The sequence below is a fragment of the Macaca thibetana genome, chromosome 20, assembly GCF_024542745.1.
Source record: "Macaca thibetana thibetana isolate TM-01 chromosome 20, ASM2454274v1, whole genome shotgun sequence".
NCBI classification, from domain to species: domain Eukaryota; kingdom Metazoa; phylum Chordata; class Mammalia; order Primates; family Cercopithecidae; genus Macaca; species Macaca thibetana.
The window spans coordinates 32,516,937-32,529,661 of record NC_065597.1 but is presented as its reverse complement, the minus strand read 5'-3'; the positions used below and the strand labels follow the sequence as shown (position 1 = coordinate 32,529,661).

The 12,725-nt window shown below is 48.9% G+C and overlaps 1 protein-coding gene and 1 non-coding gene across 4 annotated transcripts in view; both read right to left on the bottom strand.

Annotated features, from left to right (window-relative positions):
• The window catches only part of RPL13 (ribosomal protein L13), a 192,983-nt gene that overhangs the window by 135,500 nt on the left and 44,758 nt on the right, over nucleotides 1-12,725 (bottom strand). The gene's annotated exons all lie outside the window — the stretch shown is intronic.
• Nucleotides 8,236-8,342, bottom strand: LOC126945192 (U6 spliceosomal RNA). The gene has a single exon (XR_007722356.1). It is a non-coding gene; the product is annotated as a U6 spliceosomal RNA (small nuclear RNA).

Here is a 12,725-nt window from a genome sequence, read left to right as displayed (position 1 = left end):
GGGCCTTAGGGAGGAACTGGCTGCGTTCCTGTGGAGATGGATTGGACAGGTCCCTGTTAGAAGAGCTTGGGAAGGACTAGAGCAAGGCAAGTGCAGGCTAGAAGAGAGCTCCTTAGCCAGGCGCCGTGGCTCACGCCTGTAATCCCAGCACTTTGGGAGGCCAAGGTGGGCGGGATCATCTGAGGTCAGGAGTTGGAGATCAGCCTGACCAATATGGTGAAACCCCATCTCTACTAAAAATACAAACATGAGCCAGGCGTGGTGGCGGGCGCCTGTAGTCCCAGCTGCTTGGGAGGCTGAGACAGGAGAACTGCTTGAACCTGGGAGGTGGTGGTTGCAGTGAGCTGAGATTGTGCCAGTGCACTCCAGCCTGGGTGACAGAGCAAGACTTTGTCTCCATTAAAAAAAAAAAGAGAGAGAAAGAAAGTTACTGTATTTTAGGAAAATATTAGATAAATGCTGGTACACGTAATGAACACATGAGGATGGCAAAAACTGGGGAATATGGTACTTAAACGAGTGAGTCTAGCAAACATTGGCTGGAGGAACTTCTGGGTGGGGCAGAGGGACAACAGCAGAATGGATCTTGCCAGGTTTTTTTTTTTTTGGTTTTTTGTTTTTTTGTTTTTTTTGAAACCTAAGGGAATAGAATAGAGAACATCAGGCAGGGTGAGGTAGCTCATGCATGTAATTCCAGCACTTTGAGAGGCCGAGGCAGGAGGCTTGAGCCCAGGAGTTCTATCTAGGCCAGCCCGGGCAACATAGTGAAATGCCCATCTCTCCGAAAAATTTAGAAAAACTAGCTGACCATGGTGGTGCGGGCCTGTAGTCCCAGTTACTCGGGAGGCTGAGGCAGGAGGATCACTGAGCCCAGGAAGTTGAGGCTGCAGTGAGCTATGATCATGCCACTACACTCCAGCCTGGATGACAGAGCAAGACCCTGTCTGTAAGAAAAGAAAAACCAGTGTGTCCATGTAGTATAAGGTAATATTATTTCTGTAAAGTTTCATTTTGCTTGGGTGTGGCATGGCCTTGGCCAAGGCATGGGTTTTTTTTTTTTTTGAGACGGAGTCTCGCTCTGCCGCTCAGGCTGGAGGTGCAGTGGTGCGATCTCGGCTCACTGCAAGGTCCGCCTCCCAGTTCATGCCATTCTCCTGCCTCAGCCTCCTGAGTAGCTGGGACTACAGGCGCCCACCACCACGCCCGGCTAATTTTTTGTATTTTTTTTTTTAGTAGAGATAGGGTTTAACCTTGTTAGCCAGGATGATCTTGATCTCCTGACCTCGTGATCTGCCCGCCTTGGCCTCCCAAAGTTGTAGGATTACAGACGTGAGCCACCGTGTCTGGCCCAGGTTTTGTTTTTAATCATGGATTATACTCAGAAATGTGGGAGAGCTTCTGGTCTGAATCAGCTTGAAGGCACTGTTTACCCCTTGAGAGTATGGTTTGTTTTATTTTTGTAACAAATATCTGTTGAACAGTTACTGCATGCCAAGGCCCTAGCCTAGGATACTGGGGTAGAGAAACAAATGAGGTACTCAAGCCTTGAGGAACTCGAGGAACTCTTTGCCTGATATGAGAAAACCATTTCTATAAAACAGTTATTATGATCTTTTTCATTGATTCCAAGGTGCACAGTTTTTTTTTACAGTTCTGAAGTGAGGATGTCTGTGGACAGGCAACTTTTTTTTTTTTTTTTGAGACAGAATCTCACTCTGTTGCCCAGGCCGGAGTGCAATGGTACAGTCACTGCTCACTGCAGTCTCCAGCTCCTGGGCTCAAGCGATCCTTGTGCCTCAGCCTTCTGAGTAGCTGGGGCTTCAGGTAGGCACCACCACACCTGGCTAATTTTTAAATTTTTTGTAACGATGGGGTCTGGCCACGTTGCCTAGGCTGGTCTCGAACTACTGAGCTCAAGATAGACGGTATTTGTAATGTCGTAATTTCTTGCAAGTGGGTGGACCTAGTCATTGCTGTTCAGACTGTCATCAACTCACTTGAGTTATATATGTTGTTACTATATATGATACTAAAAATGTTAAGTGTAGTTGATGTTAGAATGTCTTTAGATTCAGCCTTAGAAATGGAAAGTTCTTTTGTGTGCAGAAAGCAAGCAGTAGCCGCAGAGCAGAAGGCTGGCTCATGTCAGTATGTCAGTGAGGTGCGAGGTCACCACTGGTCAGATGACTCCAATTCATCATTTCTTACCGAGCAGTAACTAAGCACTCCATGGACCAAGGAGGGGTGATGAACAGATGTGGCTCTGCTCACCTGCGAGCTGAGGAGTGCCTGTCCTGCTCCACGCACTCCACACCTGCCCTCAGACAAGCAAAGCAGAGGCTCACGCAGGAGGCAGCTGTCTGGAGGGCGAGGCAGCGTTTGGTAGTTTTGTTTGTTTTTTTGAGACGGAGTCTCGCTCTGTTGCCCAGGCTGGAGTGCAGTGGTGCCATTTCGGCTCACTGCAAGCTCCGTCTCCTGGGTTCAAGTCATTCTCCTGCCTCAGCCTCCCAAGTAGCTGGGACCACAGGCAGCTTTTTTTTTTTTTAAAGCAGCAAAACGGATGGAATCATCGGATAGATGACTTGATACATTGGGGGGAAATGCCATGTAAGTGCATAGTGGCGGCCCTAGGAACATGTGACACCTTAGCCCGGTGGCCTTCCTCCTGCCTTCCGAGGAAAGGGCTCTTGACTTGGGTTCTGCAGGATGAGGTAGGAGTTGACCAGATGCACAGAAGAGTGGTTGGTTCTGGAAAGAATCAAATGCTGGTTGGTGTGGCCAGGATGGAGGCAGTGTGGCTGGGACCCGTTGGAGGGAGGGTGGGGTGCACAAAGATCTGTGGGGCCCTGAGGATTATAGAAAGGAACTGAAGGTGAATTCCAGAGGAATTTTTGTAGTATGTGTTAGTTGGTATGTATTAGGATTTTTTTTTTTTTTTTTTTTGAGATGGAGTCTTGCTCTGTCGTCTAGGCTGGCGTGCAATGGCATGATCTCGGCTCACTGCAACCTCCAACTCCCAGGTTCAAGCAATTCTCCTGCCTCAGCCTCCCCAGTAGCTGAGACTACAGTTGCTTGCCACCATGCCTGGCTAATTTTTGTATTTTTAGTAGAGACGGGGTTTTGCCATGTTGTCTAGGCTGGTCTTGAACTCCTGACCTCAGGTGATCCGCCTGCCTGGGTCTCCCTAAGTGTTGGAATTAGAGGCATGAGTCACAGCATCCAGCCTCTATTAGGATATTCTGTGTTTAAAAAATACAGAAGTTATTTTGTAGCAAATGTTGTGGAAAGTAAAGCTTAGTAGAGATGAGTGGCAAGGCTCCCATGGTAGACAGGAAAGGATGGGATTTTTGGAAGGATTGGCCACGGGCGGAAAGAATCCTGGTTCCTCCAGAGAAAAGGTGCAGGTATTGAGTTGGCAATTGTGGAAGCTGAGGGCCTGCATGCCTGGATGCAGTGTTCTTAGGGCCAAAGGTGGCTGTTTAGGAGGAGTGAGAACAGGTAGAGTGTGGACACTTAAAGCACTAGGCCAAGTGTGGAGCATTGTCGTAGGATTGTGGACCACAGCAGGGATGTGGGTGCACGGACGGGAATCACGAGGACTCTCTTACTCGTAGGATTGTGGACCACAGCAGGGATGTGGCTGCACGGACGGGGATCACGAGGACTCTCTTACTCGTAGGATTGTGGACCACAGCAGGGATGTGGCTGCATGGATGGGGATCACGAGGACTCTCTTACTCGTAGGATTGTGGACCACAGCAGGGATGTGGCTGCACGGACGGGGATCACGAGGACTCTCTTACTCGTAGGATTGTGGACCACAGCAGGGATGTGGCTGCACGGACGGGGATCACGAGGACTCTCTTACTCGTAGGATTGTGGACCACAGCAGGGATGTGGCTGCACGGACGGGGATCACGAGGACTCTCTTACTCGTAGGATTGTGGACCACAGCAGGGATGTGGCTGCATGGATGGGGATCATGAGGACCCTCTGACTTGGGTGTCAGCTTTGTGGTTACCACAGTCTAGATCATGCTATGTGATGTTTCTTTGGCACCTCAGGCCCCCTTGTTGAGGTTCAGCAATATCTGATGCAGAGACAAGGGTGTTGGGGTGTTTGTGATAAGGCGCTGGATAGGGAAGACAGGGAGGCATCTAGGGACCACTGTCTTTAGGAGTTTAATGAGGGCAAGGAAGTGGGTAGTAGGAGACAGGGCAGCAGTAGTGATTAAGCTTTCGGCAGTGGCGGATTGCAAATATGCACTGGAGATGAGGAGGCCACTGGTGTTGGACGATGAGCTTTGTGGTTGGAACGATGAGTGTGCCCTTTGTGTGGGGGTCACGCAGGCACGTGCTCGGTGGCTCTCATGTAGTGTCTTTGTAGGGTGGGGAGGGTGGCAGGCATTCGGTGGGTGGCAGGTTGTGATGGGTCCTTTCCAAGCTTTGCTTCATTCAGGCTTTAAGCAGGCCCTGGCCCGTGAGGTACGTGGTGCAGAGTGGAGGAGGAGAGAAGCGGATGCTCGAGGTGAGTGGGAGGCTGTGTGTGAGAAGGGCCGCTGGGTGCTCACTGGTCAGGGAGCTGCTTGCTGGTCGTGGCTGTGGCCAGTGCCACTGTTATTGTGTGCCCAGGGTCCTGCCACAAGGATCTCAGGGCTTTACCTCACAGCCCTCGATGGCCTGGCATCCAAAATTGAGTCTGTGGGGTTGTTTTTTATTTTTGTTTTTGTGTTTTTTTGAGACAAGGTCTCGCTCTGTCACCCAGGCGTGGAGTGCAGTCGCATGATCACAGCTCTGCCTGCTGAGCTCAAATGATCTTTCCTCCTTAGCCTCCCTGTTAGCTGGGAGTACAGATGCGTGCCACCTCACCCGGATGATTGTTGTATTTTTTTGTAGAGATGAGTTTTTGCCATGTTGCCCAGGCTGGTCTCGAACTCCAGGGCTCAAGCAATCTGCCTGTCTGGGCCTCCCAAAGTGCTGGGATTATGGGTGTGAGCCACTGCACCTGGCCATCTTAGTGTGAAACTCCGTTTAGATGCAGATACCACAGAAGCTTTAGAAGAACCTCACCTGTTTTCATATTAGAAGCTTTTTTTCTTGTTCTCGACACTCTGCATCTCAGTAGCTCATTCATTGAAAACACACCCAGTTAGGGACTGATGAAGGATTTTCTACCCACTGCCTTCATGAAATGCAATTAGAAGTCCTTTTTAAACAGGTTTTCTTTTCAAAAGACAGTGGTTCTAAGTGTGGATCCATCTGAAGAACAAAACAAAGCATCATATTCTGTTAGGCAGGAACATATACTAAGCTTTTTTTTTTTTTTTTTTTAAACCAAATCTGTCCTTTTTTTTTTTTAAACTTTTTTTTTTGAGACGGAGTTTCGCTCTTGTTGCCCAGGCCGGAGTGCAGTGGCACGATCTCCACTCACCACAATGTCTGCCTCTTGGGTTCAAGTGATTCTCCTGGCTCAGCCTCTCGAGTAGCTGGGATTACAGGCATGCACCACCATACCTGGCTAATTTTGTATTTTTAGTAGAGATGGGGTTTCTCTCTGTGGGTCAGGCTGGTCTCGAATTCCTGACCTCAGGTGATCCGCCCGCCTTAGGGGCCTCCCAAAGTGCTGGTACTATAGACGTGAGCCACAGTGCCCAGCCTCAAAACTTTTTTTTTTTTTTTTTTTTAAATAGTTATTTCCTGATTTTATTGAAGGGAATGTTGAGGTATCAGAGTAAGAATTCAGATGTCAGGTAGGGCATTGTCCCTGTGCTTGTGATGATTGCTGTCTTTGTTTCCAGCTTTGGAGTAGCCTGAGCATTTGGAGGAGGACAGGTCATCCCCAGCCTCTGTGGGTCGTTGGGGCTGGGGCATTGGTCCCAGGTATGTTTGCAGGTTGGGGTGGAGGATGATAGTGACGTCCATGAGAGGTGTGATGTTGCTTCAGGGGCAGCATCTTATGCCCCAAGGAGATGACCTCTTAGTTTACGTGAACCTCAGAGAGGCTGAATTTGCTCAGCCAGTGGTTTGAACCGGCTGAGCAGTGGTTGAACTAGGGTTGGACCTATATATATTAGTTAAAGAAAACAGCTCACTTCCCTTCACTTACTAATACATTGGTTAATGCCATATCCAAACAGCGTGTTTTACTTTTGTAAACCAGCCACATGGATAAGGGCTTAGCTTTCTGGGAAGAAATCAGCCGTTAACATTTGCCTCCTCTGAGCTGGGCCTGCTGTGGAGAGATGGGGAGTTCAGTTGGTGAGTGCCTGGGCACCCTCACCTAAGGGGCCAGCAGACCTGGTGGTGAGCCTCCAGGTGGGTGGTGCAGGGCAGATGCTGAATGGGTCTGCGTGGTAGGTCTGCGGGGGTGGCAGTGTGCCACTGTCCGGGTGGGAGCGTGCCTGCTGCTGTGGTGATGTCCTCTGAGGTCTCTGCTTCTTTCTTTAGGTGGTGGTTCCCTGAGCTTCAGCCCCTCATGCATTTCTCACACTGCAGGGTTACTTGGTTGTGGCATCGTAGTTGATCTTTATTTGGTAGAATTCCTCTTTGTTTTACATTTTATTTATTTATAACAGAGACGGGATCTGGCTATGTTACCCAGCCTGGCCTTGAACTCATGGGCCCAAGCCATCCTCCTTCCTGTTTCCCAAAGTGCTGGGATTACAGGCATCGGCCACCACGCCTGGAGTAGGATTTCTAAAAATTGTCTCGCATGCTGATAGACCCTGAAGGCGCTCATGATAGCTTTTCTTTTCTTGCTTTTGGAGAAGAAACAGTGGGGAAAGTTTGATGATTAGATTTCAGGTGAAATCAAAGTCCAGGGCTGGACTAGCTCCAGGGTAACGCCGATGGTGAACCCTACCCCGCACAACCGCCCCTCCCCAACACCCCTCGTCCCCCGCAAAAGTAGACCATTGGCACTTTCTGGAGCCCAGAGAAAATGTTTAGCACTCACTTGCTCTTCCCAGCAAGTCTGTCATGCGCAAGGAGTTGCAGTGAGTGGCAGCCTGTTCAGAGCTATAGTTCAGGGAGGACGCGCTGCTACCGCGGGCTTTGGGCAGGAGCTTTGATCTCGCGGAGACAGTCTTCTGCTCGCTGCATTTCCAGCTGGAAGGGCATACAGAGTGTTGTTTCTTCTGCTTGTAATTTTAAAACTTGCATGTCATTATCTACCTGTTTTGAGTCTTACTAGTATTTTATGCAGGAACAGACAAATTTTAACTACCTTTTTTGTAAAATACCGAAGTGAGTTGTTACTTATTTCAGATTTGAACTTTTCATTAACTTTGTCCCAGCCTTGGTGAGTTTCAACATACTACGGAAACTGTGTTCTTGGTCTGCAGAGTCTTTGCCTCCCTGTCCAGCCTGACAGGCCGCTTTGTCTCCGCACACCTCCCCTTCGGTGTTGACGCCGGCCCAGCCCGGCAGCTGTGGTTGGCACAGGCTTTGTTGGCACTGTCCTCCAAGACAAGCCTCTGCCCTCCCAGCAGGCCTGCTCTGCACTCGCGGGCCGTGCTCCACCTTCCTGTGCAGATCTGTTTCTTTTTTTTTCTTTCTTTCTTTTTTTTCTGAGATGGAGTCTCGCTCTGTCGCCCAGACTGGAGTGCAGTAGCGTGACCTCGGCTCACTACAAACTCCACTTCCCAGGTTCACGCCATTCTCCTGCCTCAGCCTCCCGAGTAGCTGGGACTACAGGCGCCCACCACCACGCCCGACTAATTTTTTGTATTTTTAGTAGAGACGGGGTTTCACCGTGTTAGCCAGGATGGTCTCGATCTCCTGACCTCATGATCCGCCCGCCTCGGCCTCCCAAAGTGCTGGGATTACAGGCGTGAGCACCCGGCCACAGATCTGTTTCTTAATGCGTCTTGGTCATAGGTCATCACTTTTCACCCCTATTCGATTCATCCAGCTTGTGTATCTTTACATGTGAAAAAGGGGTGTTCTTGCTCCTAAGAATTGCGTTTGTCTTGCTTGCCAAAACTGGTCGAAAAGGCTTAACAGGTCTGGTGGCACGCCTTCTGGGTGCGGAGGGTATTGTCTAAAGAATTTTCCATGCGTGGCAGGCAGCTGGTGGGTGTGTGTCTGGCATCCTTCCCCATGGGTGGTGCTGACACTTGGGGTGCAGGGTGGTGCTTGCTGTGGGAATGGGAGCACCCTTTGTATCTCTTGTCTCTTACTGACTGGAAGGCGTCTGATGCCTTGCAGTGCAGGTCCCAATTTGTGTGTGTGTTTTTAAAGTACCGAATGCTTCACAGATTTGCATGTCATCATTGCACAGGGGCTATGCTAATCTTCTCTGTGTTGTTGGAATGTTTAGTACGTGTGCTGGCCAAAACGAGCATGCTGTGCTTGCCTTGACTGTGAACAAGTTCGATTTGAAATGCTTCACGTTCGAGGCCGGGTGCGGTGGCTTGCACCTGTAATCCCAGCACTTTGGAGGCTAAGGCGTGCAGATCACTTGAGGTAAGGGTGAAACCCAGTCTCTACTGAAAATATAAAAATCAGCTGGGCGTGGTGACACATGCCTGTAATCCAAGCTACTCGGGGGGCTGAGGCAGGAGAATTGCTTGGGCTTGGGAGGCAGAGGTCGCACTGAGCCAGGATTGCACCACTGCAGCCCAGTCTGGATGACAGAGCGAGATTCTATCTCAAAAAAATAAGAAGAAAAAAAATGAAATACTTCATTTGAAAAATTTCCTGGCTAGAGGAAAAATCCTTGCTTATGTCTGTAATGAAAGAGGCAGAGCCCGGGTGCTGTGGTGAGGTGTTCAGTGATAGTGTCAGGGCCTGTGGGAAGTGGTGGCTGGCTTGTGCTGTAAGGGGCAGCAGCACTGGAAGCTCGCCAGGCCATGATGGGGTTGGAGTGAGAATGGGGCACACACCTTCCTGCCACTGGGGAGCAGGGGAAACAGCAGAACCTTGCTGTGAGTGTCTGGGGTCCAGCAACATTCCTGGTGGGTGATGGGGAGGAAAGGACTAACCGCGTCAGCACCTGGCCTTTGTGGGATGCAGGCCTCCTCCCTGGAGTTTCAGCTTCATCTGAAAATGAGTCTTCGATGCGTAAAACCATTCCTGAATGATACCGTCCAGCTGGTGGAAACATAGAGTTGTTTTGACCTAAAATCTAGAGGTATTGAGAGAGAAACAGAGGCAAACAGCGTGTGGGGGAAGCTGTGCATAAAGGAGTGTTTGTGGGATTGCCTTTACTCAGGGTCCAGTTCAAGCCGAAATGGAGGAAGAGTCTTGATCTCTACAAACAGGTAATTTCTGAGACAGATTCCAAAGCATTTTCTAGGGAAGCTCTACTGCGTCCCTCCATCATATTCAAAACATTATTTCTGATTATGTTTTGAGAGTGTAGAGTTAGAGTGTAGAATATGGAAATGAAATCCTTAGTGAGGAAAGCGTTGACATGACCCGGCATGTTCGCCAAAGCACTGGCACCGGTGCACGCTGCGTCGGCAGCCGGGGTGTCCTCCCTCTGCTGAGCCTCCTTCTGAGCCCTGCGGCCTTTGCCTTGGCCCTCAGTGAACTGCATCTGTGTGCCATATGCTCACTGTGCACAGACCTTCTTTGTGCTGATGAATTCATGTGCATTACTTTTTAAAAAGTTTATTTCTTGGATCTTAGTCACAGCTAATCTTGATTTTGCTTTTTAGTGCAAGGAGTTTTAATTTCTAGATCAGATTTGAGTTTGAACTGAGGTCTGGTGACTTTGGGAAAGGTCTTTGCATGGATGATGGGGGAAGTCACCTTTTTGGTGAGTGCCGTAGTTGACTTGTCACCTTGTCATCACAGAGAGATACCTGCTTGTGGCCATGGTTCAGTTATGCAGGGTATGTTTAATTTTTTAAGAATCAGGTTTGCGGATTTTTTTTTTTTTTTTAGGCAGAGTCTCGCTCTGTTGCCCAGACTGGAGTGCAATGGTGCGATCTCGGCTCACTGCAAACTCCGCCTTCCAGGTTCATGCCATTCTCCTGCCTTAGCTTCCCGAGTAGCTGGGACTACAGGCGCCGCCACCATGACCGGGTAATTTTTTGTATTTTTAGTAGAGGCAGGATTTCACCATCTTAGTCAGGATGGTCTCGATCTCCTAACCTCATGATCCGACTGCCTCGACCTCCCAAAGTGCTGGGATTACAGGCGTGAGCCACTGCGCCTGGCCAGGTTTGCATATTTTTTAATAATTCTTTTTCTGAAGGTTTTTTCCTGACTGCATTTGTTGCTGGGTGATGGAATAGATTCTGACACTGGATGTGCAAAATCTTAAAAACATCTATGTAATAGAGTCTGTGTAAGAGAGCCTGTGTTGAGAAGTTCTGTAGCCTCTTCAGAATGAAAATTCATGTAAATATTTTAGAACTTTACTCCAGAGGCTTTTAGCACATGCATAGCGAGGAAACTTTTTTTTTTTTTTTTTTTTGAGACGGAGTCTCACTCTGTTCCCCGGGCTGGAGTGCAGTGGCACGATCTCGGCTCACTGCAAGCTCCGCCTCCCGGGTTCATGCCATTCTCCTGCCTCAGCCTCCCGAGTAGCCGGGACAACAGGCGCCCGCCACCATGCCTGGCTAATTTTTGTATTTTTAGTAGAGACAGGGTTTCACTGTATTAGCCAGGATGGTATTGATTCCTGACCTCGTGATCCACCCGCGTCGGCCTCCCAAAGTGCTGGGATTATAGGTGTGAGCCACTGTGCCTGGCCGCAAGGAAGCTTATTTTTTGTAAACCACAATGCCCACTCTCTTTCTGTTTTGACTGTGACACACACAACCACACCAGGTTTCGTGCACACTCAAGCATTGCCACAGAGCCACAGATGTGCCTGTTGATGCCACATGGATTTATTTTGTGTCCTGGCAGGCTTGGAGGCAGGTGGCCCCCTTTCTGTAGCCCCTTGCCGGGTAGTGCCTGGGTGTCCTCTGGCTTCTCCAGGGCTCTGCCCACGTTGCTGTGAGCTGGATTTTTTGGGGCCCTTAGTTTGTGCTTGATGTTTTCTTTTGCTTTCTTCCTTTCCCTCTTCCCTTCTCCTCCCCCTGCTTTTGAGACAGGGTTTTGCCATGTCATCCAGGCTGGAGTGCAGTGGTACTCACAGCCTGGTGCTCACAGCTCACTGCAGTGTTGACCTCCTGGTCTCAAGCAGTTCTCCCACCTCAGCCTCCTGAGTAGCTGGGACTATAAGTGCATACCACCATGCGCAGCTATATTTTTATTCTGTTTTTATTGTTACAAAGATGAGGTTTCACTATGTTGCTCAGGCTGGTCTGGAACTTCTGGCCTCAAGTGATCCTCCCACCTCAGCCTTCCAGAGTTCTGGGATTACAGGGATTACAGGTGTGAGCCACCACACTGGCCCTAGACATTTTCTGCTGGTGTGCTTTTCCTAGTTCCACTGTTATTTATCCCTCCTCCCCAGGGATTATGTACATTTTACATGAATATATTGATAAAATGTTCATTTTTAATCACAGCACACTGAATTCTTTAAGAGGAAGCCTCCTGATGTGAACTGCCATTGTCCCCTTGAAGACTAGAGAAGTAGGAGGAGGCAGGGAGATGGTTGCGTGAGATGGTGAGCACTGGGTTGGAGGTTCTGTGTTTTAGACCTCAGTCCTGAAAGGCTGTGATTTCCTCTGAGTCTCTGATTCTTTGTCAGATTCCTCATGAGAGCCAGGTCACAGTTCAGGGAGTTAAGGTAGTGGGCTGTGGCTCGGCCCCCACACCTGTGAGAGACACAGGCCTCCTGCTGTGGGTGTGTGCAATAGAGCTGGAGTCCTTTACTTCTCTGGAGGCTGCCTGTCAGTCTAGGTCAGCTGCACTGTGGGTAGTGTTAGAGTTGAGCTTACAACTGGCTCTGTTGGTGATCATTGGGAATGAAAACATTCTACAGAGTTCTGAGGTGTGCAGAGCTGTGTTGAGAAGCCCTTTGGCGTTGTGTGTGAGTGGTGTAGATGAAGAATAGAACAAGCTTTTCTTTGCTGATTGTGTGGTTGTGTTCGCAACCTCGATTGCTGAGGCGCTGTGGTGTTTCAGCTTCATCCTAAACATCACATTGCATTTTAGGTGGATTTCTCACCCTTGTCCCTGGATCACTGTTTGACATGGAGAACTTTGACTAAATGTGTATACAGATAGTCCCTGATGTAACGATGGTTCGACTTAGGATTTTTCACTTTACCCTGGGTTTATTGGGAGGTAACCCCATGGCAAGTCAAGGAACATTTGATTTTATCTCCATAGAAGTAAAATCATTAATTTAGTGTTGTCTGCTTTTAAATTTTTATATATTCAGAGGTCCTATATATTTGTGCTTAGGATTTAGTTGTCTATACTGGAAAACAGCATTTTCCAAAAAAGTTTACTGGAAACAGTGGGACTTACTTGAACCTGTGCTGCAGGTGGGAAAGAGGACGCTCACTGGGACTGTGCCTGCGCGTGCGTTTGAACAGTGTGCTGCATGGAGTGTTTCCCGTTGTGACCTCTGCCTTCAGTATCAATGGAAGAATACAGTTCTTTTTTGTTTGGTTTTGTTTTTCTTAAGAGAAAGGTTAAATTTGTTTGTTTGTTTGATTCAGGGTCTTGCTCTGTCCTTCAGGCTGGAATGCAGTGGTGTGATCATGAACTCCTTGACTCAAGCCGTCTCCCATCTCAGCCTCTCTAGTAGCTGGGATCACAGGGATGCACCCCCGCACCTGGCTGGTTTATTTTAAAATTTTTTATAGAGAT